Source organism: Leptonychotes weddellii, chromosome 11 (assembly GCF_054177405.1).
Source record: "Leptonychotes weddellii isolate Sample4059 chromosome 11, ASM5417740v2, whole genome shotgun sequence".
Lineage (NCBI taxonomy): Eukaryota > Metazoa > Chordata > Mammalia > Carnivora > Phocidae > Leptonychotes > Leptonychotes weddellii.
The window spans coordinates 79,925,622-79,946,623 of NC_138379.1; the positions used below are offsets into that span (position 1 = coordinate 79,925,622).

Below are 21,002 nucleotides of genomic sequence, written 5' to 3' on the forward strand. Positions count from 1 at the left end.
TGCCAAATGAAATGTGAATTCTGACTCTTGGTCAGTCCTTGGGATTATGCTTTTTTTAGTAGGGCACTGCTACTCTCTTCACTTAGCACAGCACTTGGCTTCACCTTAAAAGCATGACAGACATTAAAATATCTACCCCAGATTCATTTACTTCATTATTATTAGTGGCACCAAAGATGTGCATAAAACTGTGACTCTATGCTGTGGGCAAGTAGGACTTCAGAGCTGTCTGTATCGTCTACTAAAGAACTACACTGTACACGCAGCACGTCTGATGTTGGACAAGGAGTCTGTTTTCTCATCTACAACAGCACGTTAGCAAACATGACTTCCTGTCATGCCCAGGGTCTACTAGATGTAAACACAGCACTTGAAATTTCTGATCTGAATGCTCTAGCCCACGAATTTTATGATTTTGATGGAAAAGTATTTGAGAAGACAAAAGTTAAGAAAACACTGCTATTTAAAAAATAAAATAAAAATAAACACATACATAAAAAAGAAAATACTGCTATTTAGACTTAAGTACCTCCTTATGTGAAAATATTTCTAAGCACTTTTTTCTTGATTTGCACAGCTTCTTACTGTCCAGAAATGTTGGCTTAAGTGAGTTGTCTATATCCTATGAAATCAGGCATTATAAAAAAAAAAAAAAAGCACTTTCCATACACTTTCAGCAATCACAAGAACAATGAAAAAAGTTTAACATTCACTATACCCTTTACTTCAATGGCTTCTAAGGAGAGTTCCCTCTTAATTTCCCCTCTCGACTCCTTCACCAACAAATTTGCATCCAGCCCTACCTTTCTATGCAGCCAGATTCCATTTGGGAAAATCTCAAGGCTTTAATGTTGCACTCACTCAAAATTCAAGAGGTAGATACATTTATTCTTGAGTTGAAGTTTCCCAAAAGCCAAGTGTCCCCACACCGAGATTCACAATCTCTTAAAGCCTAGTAATTTCCATAACCACCTTCTGAAATAGACAAACTAACATTTATCTCTGTTTACAGGACACTAAACTGTGGTGACTTGTTTGAGTTTCCATGGTCCAATCAGCATGCTAAGTCATACTTTTTGTACCCCTACTCTGTTGAGTCATGCATGCTATCTTTACTAAAAACAAGAATATTTCATGTCAACAGTATATGGCATCACACACAAATCATAGAAATACAACTTATTAAAATAACTGAAAACCTTTACAGCCAAAACACCTCTTATAACCATATCAATGTACCCGAACCACAAAACTAAGTAGCAGGACTGACTGGTCTAGTCACCAAAGGCGCAAAAATTATCAACTTCCTGTTCTCACCAAAAAGCAATGGATATTAGTCTCTCTTTTTTTTTTTTTTAAAGATTTTATTTATTTAATTGACAGAGAGAGCAAAAGAGCACAAGCAGGGGGAGCAGCAGAGGGAGAGGAAGAAGCAGGCCCCCTTCTGAGCGGGGAGCCTGATGCGGGAGTCGATTCCAGGACCCCGGGATCATGACCTGAGCCGAAGGCAGATGCTTAACCATCTGAGCCACCCAGGCGCCCGGATATTAGTTTCTTGAACAGAGTAGTTTTCATTAGAAGAAAATCATATATGCAGGCTATCTTTCAGCTGTGAATACACAAGTTTAAGGTCATTACTCAGCTGTTTACAGAAGAGATTACCCCCATTATCTCTCCTCCTGAACACCTACAGAAGTTATCAAGTTAAAACAAGGCCTTATTAGGAACAAACTACTAGTTCACTACTCTGCATGCAACCTTCTAGAGTTGTTTACAAACCATTCTGGCTCATAACCAGGGATTACCAGAATGTTAAACATCAGCCACACAGAGAAGCTGCAAAGTTTACAAGTCATTTAAAAAAAAAAAAATTCACTAGCCCCTTCACATTTAGTGTTATGGAGGTATTGCCCAAGGGTAACACCTGCCATTCTAAAACCAAACTGCCTGGAGGTAAGTCAGGACTGACTCCACTACTCTGTGTGGTGGTGGGCAAATTACTTGGGTTCTCTGAGTCTTGTCCATAAAAAGGGGTAAGAGATAGCCCCTAGCTCATAGCTCAGAGGGTTGCTAAAGAATGGAGATAAAACGGGTAAAAAGTGTTTAGCACAGTGTCTGGCAACTAGAAAGCACTTAATAAATATCCATTTACTTTTGCTTCTACTGCTACCCCTATCACTACCACCATCACTACCCCGGGAGCATGGGAGCATTAATATACACCTGCGGGTATATTTTTGTTAAATAGATTTGATCTAATTTCTTTTGGTCCCAGGACTATGCCAATTAGTGCCACTTAATTTTATGTATTCTTCAACACCTTGCTCAGAATATCCTTCACAGATAAAGGTTTTCAGGTATTGCCTGCCATAATGATCTGTTTCCTTGGAGCTGAGCTCATGGAATCTGTTGCCTAAAACTTTCAGTGGGCAATTAATCAATCACATGTTGGCATGGCATCATTTTTGTCCCACACGCCATTATCATTTGAACTGTGCACAGTGATGTGATTTTCACCTGTTTGTGTCTCACGGCCTTAGACTGTATAGATCTTGAGGGAAATGACCATACCATAATGCTTCTTTGTATCTATTAAGGGCTGGAATTTTGCATATAATTGGCACTCCATAAATGTGCTAATCAATGAGTTTTCTAATCACTTCTGAGTGTGTATATCAAATGTATTTTACAAAATAAAAAAAAGCAGGTTTATTAATAAACTCGGAGATCTGAGTACTTGTGAACAAAAATGCTTTGTAGCTACCACTGAAATGCATAATTATGTGTACCTCTCCATGGAGATTCCAAAAATAAGAGATGAAATGATAGAGCAATGAATCAGGAGCAGTCAGAAATACTTGCTACCTAGCACAAGTTAAATTCTTCTGCAAAAACTATAGCCACAACGAATTTAATACCGATTATTTTAGTATCCATATACTTTACATTTCATACACAAAAGCTAATGATTTCTGCCATACTTCAGAACAATAGGCACTGTTTGGTAACTAAAGATGAATATACGTGCCTTTCTGGTGAGAATGTAAAATGGTATAGCTGCTGTGGAAAACAGCATGGCAGTTCCTCAAAAAATTAAACCTGTAATTACAGTATGATCCAGCAATCCTACTTGTAGATATATAAAAAAACTGAAAGCTTGAACTTGGGAAGACTTGTACACCAATGTTCATAGCAGCATTATTCACAACAGCCAAAAGATGAAAATGACCCCACTATCCATGGATGGATGAGTGGATAAGGAAAATGTGGTCTATCCATATGATGGAATATTATTTAGCTTTGAAAAGGAAAGAAATTGTGACCCATGAATGAACTTTGAAGACAATGGTAAGTGAAAGAAACCAGATACAAAAGGACAAATACCATATGGTTATGCTTGTATGAGGTAGCTGGAGTAGCCAAATTCATAGAGACAGAAAATAGAATGATGGTTGCCAGGGGCTAGGGAAGAGTGGGGAATAAGGAGTTCCTGATTCATGAAGACAGAGTTTCAGTTTGGGAACATGCAAAAGTTCTGGAGAGGGATGGCACCGCGAATGTACTTCATGCCACTGAACTATACACTTAAAAATGTTGCTTAAATGGTACATTTTATATTTTACCACAATAAAAATATTTCAAAAAATTAAGGAATAAAATATATGCTGTGTATGTAAAAAAAGATGAACATATGTGAAGCCCAAAATTTCTGGTTATTACTCTCTCAGCACACTTATCAAATTAACACCAATTCACTTAAGAATCTTAAATGGTGAGGGCGCCTGGGTGGCTCAGATGGTTAAGCGTCAGCCTTCGGCTCAGGTCATGATCCCAGAGTCCTGGGATCGAGTCCCGCATCGGGCTCCCTGCTCCGCGGGAAGTCTGCTTCTCCCTCTGCCTCTCTCTCTCTCTGTCTCTCATGAATAAATAAATTAAAAAAAAAAAATCTTAAATGGTGAGTAAAGGATAAACTAGCCAAGTCTCAATAAATGCATTTTGTGAGAGGTTTGATTTATGAAGTATACAATCTTCATTTATCTTTCTTGGACTCCTTTACCTATGTTCACATGGAGAAATATCACTAACGGATGAGGAATTAATAGAGTTAATTTTAAAATTAACATTTTAAAAACCTCCAAAGGGCACTTGCCTTTACAAAACTTACGCCCTAAGTTACTAAGAGCGCCTATGAGAAAATATGATCCTCACACAAAAGTCACAATAATAAGGGTTTAATAATTTACACTTGTTTTCAACATTTTAAGGGCTGCAATTCTTTCCTAAAATTCATTTATCTATGAACTAAATAATGATACTGAGATTATAAATAAAAATATTCTCTAACAAAAAGTGTTTTTATTGAGACAATGGCATTTAGCAATCAGAACTTAGTATCTGAGAGATCCATTGCATTAAGTTATTCTTAAAATAAAATGTTATAAAGACATATGTACGTTATTCTCTTAAAATAAAATGTTATAAAGACATGTGTAAGCATGAGAGAGGAAAAAAAAGTGCTGAAGGTAATGGTTTCCTGAAAAACTGCTTCTCCCAAGATTTCATAGTATAGTTGAGCGTCATTATTACAGCATTATTTGCAAATTGGCCCACTCCATAAAATTTGTTTCTAACCCCAAAATCAGTACTTGCAGCATGTTCCTAGTTATTTGTAGATACTAATTTGAGGTGTCCAACGTGCATGCTTCCCGCTGAGATAGAACAGGGCCACCCTCTGTCATCGTGCGTCAGCTCTCCTACTGTAAACAAGTGCCCTTTTCGTGATTTAGTGCCATGTTTTTCACATTTTTGTGTGTTTTTGGTTGGTGAATTCACTACTGAAAACAGCTCCAAAGTGAACTGCGGAAGTGCTGCCTAGTCTTCTTACGCACAAGAAGCCTGTGGTATGCCTTATGGAGAAAATCCATGTTAGATAAGATTTACTGCGGCATGAACTATCAGTGCTATCCACTCTGAATTCAAAGTTAATAACTCAACAGTATATATTGAATAACGCATCTTTAAACAGACACACATACAAAAATGTAAAAAAAAGGGGCGCCTGGGTGGCTCAGTCATTAAGCATCTGCCTTCGGCTCAGGTCATGATCCCAGGGTCCTGGGATTGAGCCCCACATAGGGCTCCCTGCTCGGTGGGAGGCCTGCTTCTCCCTCTTCCACTCCCCCTGCTTGTGTTCCCTCTCTTGCTGTCTCTCTCTGTCAAATAAATAAAATCTTCAAAAAAAAAAGTTTAAAAAAAATGTAGCAATCAGTTGACAAAAATGTTATGATCAGAAGCTGGCAGGAATCTAACCTTGTATCTCCTGTAGGAGCAATGGTTCCATATTCACTCATTCAGTGTTCATGGCAACTTTACATAAGTACCATAAAAAACAAGAATCAAGAACTGACTGTACTTTGTTAAACAATGGAGTGGGGGGAATCAATGGAATAGAAAAGACAGCCCACAAACAGGCCCATGCGAATATGGCAGCAAATGGCAAAGACATCAGTAGGAAAAGGTAAACTTCAGTAACTGGTCTCGGGACAAGTGATTATCAATCTGGGAAAAGGAAAGTGAATCGTCACCTCACAACACAGAAAAACTCAACTCCCAATAAAATGCGAAAGTCAAACTTTATCCCTATGAGAAGAAGATAGTTATTTTTTCTCTAATAGGAGAAGAGCTTTAAGATCTTCATTTAGGGAAATATTTCATAAACAAAACAAAAAGAATCCATTAAGGAAAAATCAACAAGAAAAATAAAATTTTGATCAAAAGACATTAAACATGAAAAACTACAAATCAGAAACTGGAAAAAGATGCTCCCAACACATGTAACTAATACGGAGAACTCCTAAAAATAATAAGAAAAAGGCAAACAATCCAATAGAAAAATGACAAAAGACATGAACAGTATTTAACAGAAGATAAAATTCAAATGACTAATATATGTAAAAGATGTTAAAATTTAATAATATTCAGAAGTGAAAATGAAAATCTCAGTAAAATACTACTTTATATAAATCAGCAAAACTTAAAAACTTTGGGGCAGCTGGGTGGCTCAGTCGGTTGGGCATCTGCCTTTGGCTTGGGTCATGATCCTGGGGTCCTGGGATCGAGACCCACATTGGGCTCCCTGCTCAGCGGGTAGCCTGTTTCTCCCTCTCCCTCTGCCTGCTGCTCCCCCTGCTTGTGCGCGCTCTCTCTCTTGCTTTCCTGCTAAATGAATAAATAAAATCTTAAAAAAAAAAAACAACTTAAAAATTCTGATAATACCAAAGTGTCAGAGAAAATGTAGAACAGAAACTCTTTCACTGCTAGTGGGAATACAAATACCTTGATAAAAACTGGTATGAATACCTTGCAACACTTTATCATTGTCTAGTGAAGTGGAAGATGCACGTACCCTGTAATATAGCAATTCTACTTCTCAGTGTAAAATCTATGGGGACTTGTAATATGTGCACCAGGAAACAAGCACAAGAATGTCCACAACAATACTGCGTGAAATTTTGAAAATCCTGGCCCAAAAAAGGCCCTTATATCCAAGAACAGGTAATGGGATAAATTACATTATACTCATAAATGAAATGTTACAGAGCAATGGAAATTAACAACTGATAGTTCTCTATGGTTTTCTAAGCAAAATGAATGACTTTTAAAATCAAGAAATTAAAGACACAAATACATGGAAGCATATTCCATGCTCATGGATTGGAAGAATTCAGATTGTTAAAATGTCCACACTACCCAAAGTAATACAGATTCAATGCAATACTTATCAAAATTCCATTGGCATGCTTCACAGAACTAGAACAAATTATTCTAAAATTTGTATGGAACTATAAAAAACCTGGAACAGCCAAAGCAATCTTGAGAAAGAAGAAAGCTGGAAGTATCATGCTACCTGATTTCAAACTAGGCTATAAAGCTACAACAATCAAAACAGTATGGTATAGATAAAGGGGATTAAGGGTACTTATCTTGAGGAGCACTGAGAAATGTAAAGAATTATAGAATCACTGTATTGTACATTTGAAACTATTATAACACTGTACATTAATTATATTCCAATTTTTTTAAGTGTGGTATTGGTACAAAAACAGACACAGAGATCAATGGAACAGAACTGAGAGCCCAGAAATAAACCCACACAGATATGGACAATTAATCTACAACAGGAGTGTACAATGGAGGACCGTCTTCAATAAATGGTGTTGGGAAAACTGAACAGCCACATGCAAAAGAAAAAAACTGTATCACTATCCTATACCATACACAAAATTAACTCAAAATGGATTAAAGGCTTGAATGTGAGACCTGAAACCATAAAATTCCTAGAAGAAAACATAAATGGTAAGCTCCTTGACCTCAGTCTTAGCAAAATCTTTGTGGATCTGACTCCAAAGGCAAGGGAAACAAAAACAAAAATAAACAAATGGAACTACGTCAAACTAATGTGCTTATGCACAGTGAAGGAAACCATCATCAAAACAAAAGGCAACCTACTGAGTGGGAGAAGATATTTACAAACCACATATCTGATAAGGGGTTAATACCCAAAATATACAAAGAACTCATACAACTTAACAACAAAAAAAATCCAAACAACCCGATTAAAAAATGGGCAGGGGATCAAAATAAATATTTCTCCAAAGAAGACATACATATGGCCAATAGGCACATGAACGCTCACCATCACTATTAGGGAAATGCAAATCAAAACCCAAAATGAGATATCATTTAACCCCTGTTAAAATGGCTATTATCAAAAAGCAAAGAAACAAGTGCTGGCGAGGATGTGGAGAAAAGGGAACCCTTGTATACTGCTGGTGGGATTGTAAATTCACGCAGCCACTGTGGAAAACAGTATGGACATTCCTCAAAATATTAAGAATAGAACCACCATATGACCCAGCTATATCCCACTTTTGGGTATTTATCCAAAGAATACAAAAACACTAATTCAAAAAGATATGCACCCCTATGTTCACTACAGCGTTATTTACAATCGTCAAGATATGGAAACAACCTAACTGTCCATCGACAGGTAGATGCATAAAGATGAAGTGGTATATTCATACAATGGAATAGTACTCAGCATAAAAAAGAATGACATCTTGCCATCTGCAACAATATGGATAGACCGTAAGGGTATTATGCTAAGTGAAATAAGTCAGACAAGCACCATATGATTTCACTCAAAAGTGGAATCTAAAAAACAAAACAAATGAACAAACAAAATACAACAAAAATAAACTCATACTGAGGATAGAATGATGGTTATCAGAGGGGAAAGGTGGCTCTGGGGAGTGAGATAGACGAAAGTCAACTGACTGGTGATGGATGGCAACTAGACTTATGGTAGTGACCACTCTGTAGTGTATGCAGATGTGAATTATAAACCTGTATACATGAAACTTGTATTTTTAAAAAAAAACACTGTTGAAAGGATAAAATAATCACAATTATATATATATATATATAGTACAATTCCACTTACACAAAATGCAAAAACAGAATATTAATCATCGTATTGTTTAGGGTCTCATACATATGTAATACAAACTATGAAGAAAAGTCAGAGAGTAACAAACCCAAAATTCAGGGTTGTGGTATCCTTGGAGGGCAGGGATGTATTATCAGGGAGAGGCACACAGAGGGCAAAAACAGAACTCTTATTTCCCTCTTCAAGCCTGTTCTTCCTCCACCAGTCCCCACCTTTGGAGCTGTATTTAGTTTCTCTCTTCCTCTCACACCCTCATGCAATAATTAATCAGCAAGGTTTATCAGCAGTCTCTCTCAAACCCAACTCTTTCCATCCCCATTACTTTACTCTGGTTGAAGCCTCCATCCTCTCACTGGGACTGCTGCGATAGCTCCCTTCCTGGTCTCTCACGACTATACAACGCATCCTCCACAACGAAGCCAAGTGATCTTTTCAAAATACTAAGTCAAATCATGTCCTTTAAGTTCTCCAGAGGCTTCGTTCCCTTCACACTTAGAATGAAACCCAATCTCTATCGGGGTCTTCAGGGCTCCCTCCAATCTGTTCTCTGCTCACCTCTCTGACCTCACCTCCTCCCACCCACGAGGTTTCAGCCAGCATGGTTTTCTACTTTTCAAAACTTGCCAGGCTGATTCCCTCTAAGACATTCTCACAGGAATGCCTTTTACCTGGCTCTTGGTTTTGCTGGCTTCATCTCAGCATCCAAGCCTCAAATTTAAACACAAATGTTACCTTCTCGACAAGGCTGCCTCTGACCAACCCATCAAAAATAGCCCCACTGCTACCATCAATCACTCCAGCCTCTCTCATTCTTTATGGAACTTTCCAGTATATGTTAATTTAGGGCTTCAGTCCCTTTCCACCAGAACCTAAGTCCCACAAAGGTAAAGATTTGTCGGTCCAGCTCAGTGTGACATGCAGGAATATCTGGCACAGGGCAACAAATATTTGCCGAATGAATTAAAGAGTGAATTTTACTTTGATGTAACACTTTCTGGCAGTGAAATGAAAATCAAGTACACTGGTGATGAGTATGACAAAATCGAAAGAGAAATTAAGAAAATCACCGGAAGAGCACTAATCTCAGAACTTTTAAATTATCCTTTTCTTAACAGTGCCAGTAATAGATCACATTCCTAAGGGCCATTAATGAATTATTAGCAAAAGTTTCACAAAGCCACAGTCTGGAGTTTTGGAAGTGTGTCATCTTGTTCAAATCTGTTTTTAGAAGAGCACTGTGAGTAAGAGCACGGGCTTCAGTTAGGCCTAAGTTCAATCACAGATCTGCACTGGAATTTGAACAAGTTACTTACCTCTTTATGCCTGCCTTCTCATTTGTAAAATGGAACTATTAATAGCTATTTCGTAGTCATTAGTCACTGTGAAGATTAAATGACGTTTTTAAAGCATCTAGTTGTATCTGGCATGCAGTAAGTAGTCAACAAATTGTCATTATTATTATTATGAATGCTGAGAAAGAAGTCCAGACAAATGGGACAGCTCAAAAACTGTGTGTACCTACTGCAATGTACAGCATAATGCTAGGTAAGTAATTCTCAAATTTTACTGTACAGAAGATCCACCTAGGCAAATCCCAAGATTCTGATTTACTAAGTCGAGGGTGGAATTTTCAGAGACCTGCAATTTTCACCACAAATTCAGTCAATTCTGATTCACTTGGTCCATGAACTCTGATAAACCCTGTGCTAGGTGTCCTAAAGATTAGAGGTTATTTGAGCCTCCTGTCCTCTATGAATTTTCAATCTAACAGGGGTACAAACAACATATACAAATAATACAAAGCAATGTAGGAAAAGTAGTGTAGATAGTACAGGCAAAAGGCTTTAAGGAAGAAGGGTCATCTGTAATAAAATGATGAGTAGGAATTCATGAAGAACACATTTCCCAGACTTTCAGGAATAATGTTACAAAAGAAAGTACAATGAGCAGACAGCTTGGCAGGAACAGAGGATCTGCAGTTAGGATGGAAAAACAATGTCAGGAAAAAAATAGAGGCTCTAGAATACCATCAATGTCAACCAAAACAGTATGGGCTTTATTCAGTGCTGGCACTAGGAAGTTAATGGTTTTTGAGGAGAGAAATGATAAATTCGGGTGTTGTTCTTTGGAAGAGTACTCTGATGAAGCTATGCAAGATCAAGTAGAACGAGAATAACAGACAATGGCAATAGTGAGGCTGTTAGCACTCTAATCTCAAAAAAATGAAAGTCAGGAGAGGGTAACGAAAACAACTGGAAAGGAAGGAACGGCAACTCTTAATGACTCAGGCATGTAGGGCAAAGGCAACAATCACAGCTGACTGCTTCACTCTGAAAGTCCAAATTGTATCACTGTCAGTTTCATGTTACTCTTTAGAACTTTTTCTTATATAGCTAATTAGACTAAGTATATAAAGAGTTCACTTAAAACACAGCCCACAATTAAGAGGTCAGTAAATAGGCCTCTGACCAGCCAAAATACGTATCACCTAGTTCATACACTAAAAAGAGTATTTGTGTATATATAATAAACATATATACATATACAATAGAAAGAACATTATTCAGAGCTGCATAATCTTATTTTACACAAAGTTCTAACAAATATAAGCATCTAATTTCCAAACCCACAGCAGTTTGGAAGCAAAAATTAGGAGAAAAGAGCCTGCTATAGGTGGACATACCTAAGAGTCTGAGGTTCAAGAGAAAAAATGAAAACTATAAAAAAGCACACACAATCACTCAGGGTAAGTTCTCCACAACTGTTTATTGACAGGTACACATGATTCCCAGGAAAACGAAATTAATGAGATTCTTCCTTCATGTTCCAAGCAACTACCACAAAAAGAAAGCTTTTAAACATTCTTTAAAGCTAAAGATTTCAAAACAAATATTCACCTGATAAAAAGATAATTTTTAAAGGATGGCTGATACATGCCAACATAGATCCTCTCACCAGTACCCAAGATATAGTCAATAAATATGTAATTTACAACACACAAAGTTTGAAGATGATTAAAAATGCTTTCATAAGGCATCTCATCAAGAATATGGCCCCAATGATGAAGTTTAATTTGGGTAATTCTTTCCTGATGGCTGTGACTTGGAATTCCATGTCCCAAATAATATGAAGGCATCCTCAACAAGAATTAACACCAATAAACTGGTCTTAAATACATACCCTATAAATTTACCTACTGAAATCAGGCAACATTACTTGACACTCAACATCATGTAACAATAGGCTGGATGACAATCTTTAAAAAGACTTTTAAACACAGCAAATTCATGAAGGTCTCTCACTTTGTTCACCAATACTTATTAATGTTCATTATAATACTGTTCATATAAAGACCTAATCTATTTTATAAACAGATGAAAACATCACGGGGGGGAATTAGATGTTAACTGACTCAAAGTTACACTTAGGTTTATGATTAAGTTTAAAATATATACTAAAGCCATGAACCTTTATCTTTAATTACGTAGAATTATTAAACTATATATTATTGGAATAAGAAGAGTTTAGGTTTCAGCTTGAGAGTTTTTAAATAGCAGAAAAGCAAATCAGTGTATATTTACAACACTATAATATTAAAATTACCTTAAGTATATTGTAGGGATAAGTCAACTAAATGGAATTAGGCCTCTCTTTTTCTTTCACATGGCAAAGGATAGAGAAAATTAAAGCATACACTTCAAAAATTTCATAAAATAATCAGGCCAGATTAAGATATCAAAGATTAAGATTATGTTCCAAAATGCCAAATATGCTACGTCATAAATAGGTAAACAAATAAAACAGTCAGTTGCACCCCCACCCAAACCCATCTCCTTATAATCATCCTGGCTCTTTAGAAGCATACAACATGAGAACACTAACTGAAGCCAAAGAAATGTGCCTAGGAGACAGTGTTTTTCAAAGTGCAACCTGTGACCCACAAATCAATTTAGTGGATTTCAGTCAGCATTTTTAATGAAAGAGAATGGAACATAATAGAAATTATCAGAACGCATCACATGTAATAAGGGTAAACAGTGCTCTGTGAAACTTTTCATTCATATATAGGTATGTACTAGATGATAATGTAAAAAGTACTTCTTAACATGGGGCATGATTAAAAAAAAAAAAGTCTGAAAGCTCTTACCCTAGAGATCTAGTTCTAATGCCTCAGTACCCAAAGGCTGAGTGTTTTCATTAGTCCTCAGCACCTACACCTAATCTCTTTGCTCAAGATGGCCTCTTGGAAACCAATTTAAGAGCTCCAGGGCAGCGTAAAAAGAACAGGGACAGCCCCAGCTAAGCCTGTGTCTGGACCTAAAAGGGTTGCTAACTTCCCCAAACAACAGCCCTAGGCGGTGCCTACAAGCTCTCCTTAACTGAGCAACCTTCAGACTAGAGCTCCTCCTTCCTCAACTGGCTGTTAACAGTTGAACTCTTCCAACCAACTTTCCTTAACTACAACTTCTAAAATCACTGTTTCAAGAGAAGACAGTATGAAATCTTCTCGCTTCATCAATTCCCAGATGTCTTCCTGGGAGAGGATCTAGAACTCTGTACTCCCCGTTCTCAACAAAGAATGAAGCTCCACACAGGACCCTTACACTGCCCCCTTCCCAGATCCCAGGACAGGGTACTCCTCCCAGGCCCCATCTTACTCCAATCCCCTCACTCTCAGCGTCTCCCAACTTGAGGGCAAAACGATTCTCCCAAAAGCCCGTCTTAAACTAACGCATCCTTTCATCAGCCGCCTGGAAGGAGCAGGCCTAGTGTCCCAAGAGCCTGGAAATGCCCGCCAGCTCCCTTCCCCACCAAACCTCCCTGGGGACATGTCCTCTACTCCCCCCCCCCCCACCGCCCCTTTGGATACAGTAGTTCAGAGACAAAGTTTCCTATTTCCCCAGCACTCGTCTCCATCTCCTACCACCCAGGGGGCATCTTTCCATTCCCCACGCCCCTGGTAAGGTGAGAAGCCGGGATTCTCCCAGGGACTCAGGCTCCTGCCTCCTCCCGTCCCCCCCACCCGCCAGGCCCTCCGCCTCCTCCCAGCCCAGGGCCCTCCCTGCGCCTCCCCAGCCAGGCCAGGCCCCATTCTCCCTCCAGCCGCGGGCAGGTGGCCCATCCCTCCCTTCCTCCCAGGTAGGCCTCGTCCCGCTCCGGGTTCTTCCCCGCGTTTCCCCACATTGCGCCCCAGCAGGAACGGCCCTCCGCGCCTCGGCTCCGGAGGGGAGCGCTTGGGGCCTCGAGAAGCCGGCGGAGCCGGCGGGCCCGGGCTCCACTCACCCCTCAGCCCGGGAGGCGGGGGAGCTGCTGCGGCGGCTCCTCGGGCTGCGCCTCTCCTCCCCCCTCCCGGCCACTGCCGTCGCCGCCGCTCAGCGTCGGGCCTGGTCCCGGCCGGCCCCGGCCCGGCTCCGCTTCACCTCGTCCCCCACTCTGGCCGCCGGAGCCCAGTGTCCTGCATTGACCCGGAAGCAGCTTTCACGGCCCAACAACAACACGTGACCCTGCCGCACGTGTCACGTCCGCTGCGTGAATGGGAGGGGGCGCCGCGGGAGCAGATCCTCCTCCACCAACCTCGGGTTGCCATGGCAACGGGGAGGCCTGCGCAGGCCTGGTCCTCGCTACTAACGCACTGCATCAGCTCTTCCGCTTGGCCGTCCGGAGGGGACACCCTGGGTGCCAAGGAGGAGTAAATTGTCCCATCAGAGTGCGGTGGGGACGGGTCAGAGCAGAGCCTGGGCAGCCGAGAGGCCGTGGCTTTACAGAAAGGAGCATTGGGCTGAACCTTTGCAGACTTACCTGGAATTTTGTCCTGGCTCTGTCACCAATTTTCTGTGTGACCCTGATTAACTCACTTCCTGCCCCTGGCTTCAGTTTCCTCACCAGGCGAGCTCTAGGCTGTAATCTAATAAAAATCCCAAGATGCTTTTGCATGAGGTTGTGCTAGCACTCTGACCTTTCTTCTGTGTCCCCTCTGCAAGGCCGGTGGCATCCTGAGCTTTCAGCGCTTCGGCACCAATGGAATAATACCAGTTTCCATGCATTGAGCACCTTCCAGGTACTAGGCACTGTACGCAGGCTATTTCTAATTTTAACAACTTGCAAAAGTAAGCATTTTGTAGAATTGAAAACTGAAGCTCACAGAGGTTCAGTGATCTGCCCAAGACCATCCAGTGAGTAAAAGTGATCAGACTGAGATTTGAATCCAGGTCAGTCTGGCGCCAAACTAAAGTCCATGCTCTCCACATTATAACATGCTATTACTCTAGCTCCAGATACATTATATGTGACCATTGGGCTGTGATTGCTTATGGACTTATCTGTCCATTTCTTTTGCAGGAACAAAATGGAATAGGGATGGTGTTGGCTGGTCCTGAAGAGAATTCAGCCTTGTATGGATATATCAGCTGAAGTGCTAGGAATCGGAAAGGTCTATGTGCTACACACATAAGGTGTGTGTGTTTTTATGTGGTGTGTGTCATGGAGCTGGTGAGGAGTTGTGATATGCATGCACACTTAGATATTGGTTCCTAGAGTGGGGGAGACAAAATTCTTTAAGGGGGACCCAATGGTAGCTTATCACCGCAACTCCTAGGGACTTACCAACTCTCTCATCGTGTTTTGTCTTACCCCATAGGTAGAGCTTAGAGAAGTTAGAGGGGGATAAAAGCCCAAAAGAGCTGGCTTTTTAAAAAAGATTTATTTATTTTAGGGATAGAGAGAAAGCAGGGGGAGGGGCAAAGGGAAGGAATCTCAAGCAGACTCCCCGCTGAGTGCAGAGCCCAGAGTAGGGCTTGATCTCAAGATCTGAGATCATGACCTGAGCCAAAATCAAGAATCAGACGCTCAACTGACTGAGCCACCAAGGTGCCCCTCCAAAAGAACTGGTCAAAGAAAATGCTTTGAGGATCAAGAGGAGGGTGAGCCAAGCAGGGTGACTTAGGTTGCTGAGGTGGGGACTTTCCTCCTTCTGCAGAGAACAGAGCAGTACCTTCAAAGTACCCTCAGTGGCAAGGACCAGAGAAGAACAAAGGGATATGTGCACAGAGGAGGAAGAACAAGGTTGATGCTGCATGGATATTTTGTTGATAGACTTCCCTGTGAGCTCAGGTACCACTGGGGACACACCGAAATACTCAGGAGGCTAGATGTCCTGTGAGTAGCTAGAAAAAGGCAAGAAATGTGGATCATTGGTGGACAATGTATATAAATACCTATATGAGTATTGTCTGATTGGGTGTGATTAGTTATATATGTCTTTGTTTCTTTGAGATATCATCGAGTCATTTTGCTTTTGTTCCCATCTTTCTCCTTATAGAGCAAACTCCTGAAGACAAGATCAATTTCTCCACCCTTCTCCTGTCTATCTCCATAAGATGGCCAGAATTATGTTTCTAAAACTCCTATCTGATCATGTTATTTTCTGGAACTTAAAATCCTTCTGAGACTTTACTCTCAGGGTAAAGTCACAATTATTAACATGCTCCTCAAGGCTTTTCAGGGTCTGGAACCCTGCTGACTTCTCCAGTCTCATTTCTTGCCCTTTTATCCTCTTGCATTATTGCCCTCTGTTCAGGCTGGTAGCCACTAGCCACATGTGGCTATTTACATTTAAATTAATTAAAATTAAGTTAAATTAAAATTGCATTTCCTGAGTTACATGACACCACATTTCAAGTGCTCAGCAACCATATGTGACTAGTGGCTATCATATTGGACGCTATTGATACAGAATATTTTTATCATCATAGCAAGTTCTTTGGGCAGTGCGGCTCTATACTCTCAATACCTCATGTATGATATATACTGTGGGAATTTGCTCAGCTAAGCCCTTTGCTTGAAACGTTCTTCTTCCATGGGGCGCCTGGGTGGCTCAGTTGCTTAAGCGACTGCCTTCGGCTCAGGTCATGATCCTGGGGTCCCGGGATCGAGTCCTGCATTGAGTCCCGCATCGGGCTCCGCATCGGGCTCCCTGCTCGGCAGGGAGTCTGCTTCTCCCTCTGACCCTCCCCTTCTCAGGTGCTCTTTTTCATTTATTCATAATTTATTCATAAATTTATTTTTGAATTTATTCAAAATTGAATAATTCAAAATTTCAAAATGAAATTATTAAATTTATTTATGAACATTTATTCATAAATAAATGAATAAAATCTTTAAAAAAAAAACATTCTTCTTCCACCTCCTTGAATCTGAAAATTCTACACAATTGCTTATTTTGTTGTCTCCTTGATAAGCATGTAAGCCTCAATGAAGGCAGGAGCTAGGTCTATCTTGTTCCCCATTGATTCTCCATTATCTTCAAAGGATTGTCATGTAGAAGGAGAGAAGAAGTGTTGAACTAAAGTGAGAGGCAGTAAAAGAAAGGCAAATTTCTGGTCTGGTTGGTTTTTTTGTTTGTTTTTGTTTTTGTTTTTAGAAATTGTTGATAATTCAATCATTTTGACCTAGAAACAGCAATTTCATACGGTTCAACCTAATAGTAAGGAAGAACTTTGGAAGAATTGGAGCTGCTTCAGTTGGTTCTAATGAGTTCCCTGTCACTGGGATAGGTTAAGCCAAAGCAGACTCTGTTGGAACAATGTGTGAATATTTCCTGGATTGGGTAGACTGCTTGACTGGTCTGAGTCTAAGAATCTAAATCAGGGTTTCTCCTACTGATTCTTTAATTCAAGGGTTGAGTAAACCATAATGACAGTCATAGCTAGCCAAAGTCTATGTACCAGATACTGCTCAAGATACTTCACATAGATGATTTCCTTAATCCCCACAGTGATCGTATGAAGTCCATTTGGATTTACCAAGTGAGACTCAGGTTAAGCAATATATCCAGAACATACAGCTAGCAAATGGCAGAGGCTGAATTCATATTTAGGTCAGTATGAAGCTGAGCTCGTAATAACCCTGTAATTAAGGGATAGAGTTCTACCATGAAGTTTCAATCATATATTTGCACATCCTCTTAATGTAACAACTGTTGGTTTTATAATGAATATATTCCTTGCACTTAGGTAGTTTGGGGAAAACAAAGATGGATAAGGCATGGCTCCTACAGTGTAGTTGGGAAGGTCATGCATATACTCAAATAATAGTGATAGAGAACAATTAATAGTATATTATTTTAAAAGGGAAGTCATCTTCTTAGCTGAAGGCATCTCTCAATAGGCAATAGGATGAGGACAGAATTATATGAGAATTCAATCATATATATGAGAATTACATGAGAACAACAACAGTACACATATGGGAACACAGGAGAAGGGAAAAACAACGACTTCACTTGAAAGAATAATGATTGGTTTGGAAATTAAGTCTGCAATATTAGTCCTGGTTTTTCCACTAACCAGCCATGTCACTGGACCTCTTCCTGCTTTATCTACCAAATAACCTGGACTGGAAAAACTACCAGGGTGAATAATTATAATTAAATAATAATTAAAAAATTATGTATATACCTTTATTATACATACATGCATTTTCAAGAGAAAGTGTCAGAGATTCCATCAGATTTACAAAGAAATCACAACTCAAAAAAATGTTAGGTTTCATTGTCACTTTAAATTCTGCAATTCTGAGATTCTATATTTTATTTTTGTCAACATTATTGACATATCTGTCAGGAAATGGACTGTCATGCCAAGCTTACTGACCAAGCAAAGGGCAGAGATATTTTTATTTTAAACTGGAGAGTCATACCTAGAATGATTTAGAAAGTATCCAGATTTCCTTACTGGGCAGAATATGGTCTTAAAAAAACAATTCTTAATTTGCTTTTCTGCAATTTACATAAATGGATCAGTCATGTGGAGCTTAATTTTCAAGGCGGCCTTGCATTATTAAAAATCATTGGCAACAAATTGATGTAAGCCTTACTAACATACATACAGATTACTACACATACAAATGTACACAAATGTACAGCCCAATGAATTATCAAAAGCAAAAACCAGTGTAACACCACTCTACCAAGTCATCGAACATTGCCAGTTTCTCAAAGCCTCCTCCCTAGTCACTACAGCCGTTATTCTCCCCAAACTACTATTCTGACTTCTAATATTGTAGCTTATTTTCCCATTTTTAAACTTTATATAAGTGGAATCATATGAGATGATTTAAATGCTTAATGCTGTGAGAGTTATCCATTTGTTGCATATAGCTGTAGTTTACTGATTTTTGTTGCTAAATAGTATTTCATATTGTAATCACACTACCACTTATTTATCCATTCCCCTGTTGAAGGACATTTGGGCTATTTCCAGTTTTTAGTTATTGTGCATAATGCTGCTATAAACATTCTTGTGCTTAACTTTTACTGCACATATATACATATTTCTGTTGGGAATATACCCAGGAATAAAATTAATGGATCTTAGCTTTGGATCAGAACTGTCCTAGAAATGTAGTACAAGTCGCCATCATATGTAATTTAAAATTTTCTAGTAGACACATTAAAAAAAGTTTTTTAAAAAGTGAAATTGATGTTAAGCATGCATTTTTAAAAAGATTTATCTATCTATCTATTTATTTATTTTTAGAGAAAGACAGAGAGTGCGAGCAGTGGGGAGGGGCAGAGGGAGAAGGAGAGAATCCCCAAGCTGACTCCCCACTCAGTGCAGAGCCTTGCATGGGGCTTGATCCTATGACCCCGAGATCATGACCTGAGTCAAAATCAAGAGTCAGACACTTAACCCACTGAGCCACCCAGGTGCCCCAAGCATGCATTTTATTAGCCCACGACATCCAAAATATTATCATTTCAACATGTTATCAAGATCAACATTATTAATCAGATATTTTACATTCTTTTATACATATTAAATCTTCAAAGTCCAATATGTATTTTACATTTATAGCAATTTGGATTACCCACATTTCAAGTGTTCAATAACCAATGTGGCTATGAACTACTACATTGGATGGAGCATCTTTAGGTAATACTACCTAACAGTATTCCAAAGTGGCTGTGTGCCAATTTACATTCCTGAAAGCAGTGTATGAGAGTTACAGTTGTTCCAAATCTTCATCAAAACCTGGTACTATGAGGGTGACTGGGTGGCTCAGTTAGTTAAGCGTCTGCCTTCGGCTCAGGTCATGATCCCAGGGTCTTGGGATTGAGCCCACCTGGATCCAGACCACCTGGGAATCCCTGCTCAGCGGGAAGTCTGCTTATCCATCCCTCTCCCTCTGCCCCTCCCCCCTGGTCAGGCTATCTCTCTCTCTCTCTCTCTCAAACAAATAAAATCTTTAAAAAAACCAAACCAACCTGGTACTGTGAGCCTTTTTAATTTAGCCATTCTGATGGTTCTGCACTAGTATCTTATTTTGGATTAATTTGCATTTCCTTAATGACAAGGAAGCTGAGTCTCTTTTTATGTTTTTTTTTTTTAAGATTTTATTTATTCATTCGAGACACAGAGATACAGAGAGAGAGAGAGAGAGCATGAGCAGGGGGAGAAGCAGGGGGAGAAGCAGAAGGAGAAGCAGGCTCCCCGCTGAGCCAGGAGCCGGACGTGGGGCTCCATCCTAGGACCCTGGGATCATGACCCAAGCCGAAGGCAGACACTTAAACCAATCTGAGCCACCCAGGCGCCCCTCTTTTTATGTTTATTGGCAAATTGATATTCTCTTTCATGAAGAGTCTGGGTCCTTTTTTCTACTGAGTTGGTCTTTTTCTTATTGGTCTCATAAGATTAACTCAAAGGCATTCTCTTTTTTTTTTTCTGGAAAATCTTGTATATTGGCATTTTTAACTCCTTAGCTGATTGTTCTCCGACAAAGCCGTTTGACCTAGAGTTTTCTACATGGGAAGTGTTAAATTATAGATTCAATTTATTTCTTAATTACAGCACTATTCAAATTTTCCTATTTCTTCTTGTATCAGTTTTAGTAAGTTGTATTTTTCAAGGAATTTGCCCACCCCATATAAATTTTCAAATGCATTAGTATGAAGTTGTTTATAATATCCTATTATCTTTATCAGAGCTGCAGGGTCTGCAGTGACATCTCATTTTTATTTTAGATACTGGTTACTTATGCCATGCTTTTTTCTTTTATTAGTCTCACAAATTTTGTTGGTCTTCTGAAAGAATTAATAATCAGTTTTGTCAAATCTCTCCATTCTATTTTTTCTTATTTATTATTTTCTATTGCTTCCTTCCTTTTGCTCTTATTGGATATAATTTACTATTCTTTTTCTAACTTTCTTCTTTTCTAAAAATATACATTTAGAACTACATATCTGCTTTTAAATACAGCTTTAGTTGTGTGTCATAGTTCTGATATGTAGCATTTTCATTATCATTCGATTTTAAATATTTCCTAATTTCTCTGGCTTATTGGTAGGGTGGATTACCTTAATTCATTTTTTTAAAATTTTTTATTGTTATGTTAATCCCCATACATTACATCATTAGTTTTAGATGTAGTGTTCCATGATTCATTGTTTGTGCATAACACCCAGTGCTCCATGCAGAACGTGCCCTCCTCAATACCC

At 39.2% G+C, this 21,002-nt stretch overlaps 1 protein-coding gene and 1 long non-coding RNA gene across 3 annotated transcripts in view; one reads left to right on the forward strand and one right to left on the reverse strand.

Annotated features, from left to right (window-relative positions):
• TBCEL (tubulin folding cofactor E like) overlaps positions 1-13,966 on the reverse strand; it is a 75,395-nt gene extending 61,429 nt beyond the window's left edge. Inside the window, exon 1 of one of the 2 annotated variants that reach the window (XM_006734322.3) lies at positions 13,793-13,966. The gene's annotated coding sequence lies outside the window, so the exon portion shown is untranslated. Of the gene's footprint in view, positions 1-529; positions 1,366-13,792 lie in introns of those variants that run through there. The other variant, XM_081799276.1, reaches the window with a different exon arrangement.
• A 257-nt stretch (positions 13,967-14,223) lies between these two features.
• The window catches only part of LOC145716300 (uncharacterized), a 283,741-nt gene continuing 276,962 nt past the window's right edge, over positions 14,224-21,002 (forward strand). Inside the window, exons 1-3 of the long non-coding RNA XR_014138894.1 lie at positions 14,224-14,961; positions 15,486-15,619; positions 15,828-16,440. This is a non-coding gene — a long non-coding RNA (uncharacterized LOC145716300). The remainder of the gene's footprint in view (positions 14,962-15,485; positions 15,620-15,827; positions 16,441-21,002) is intronic.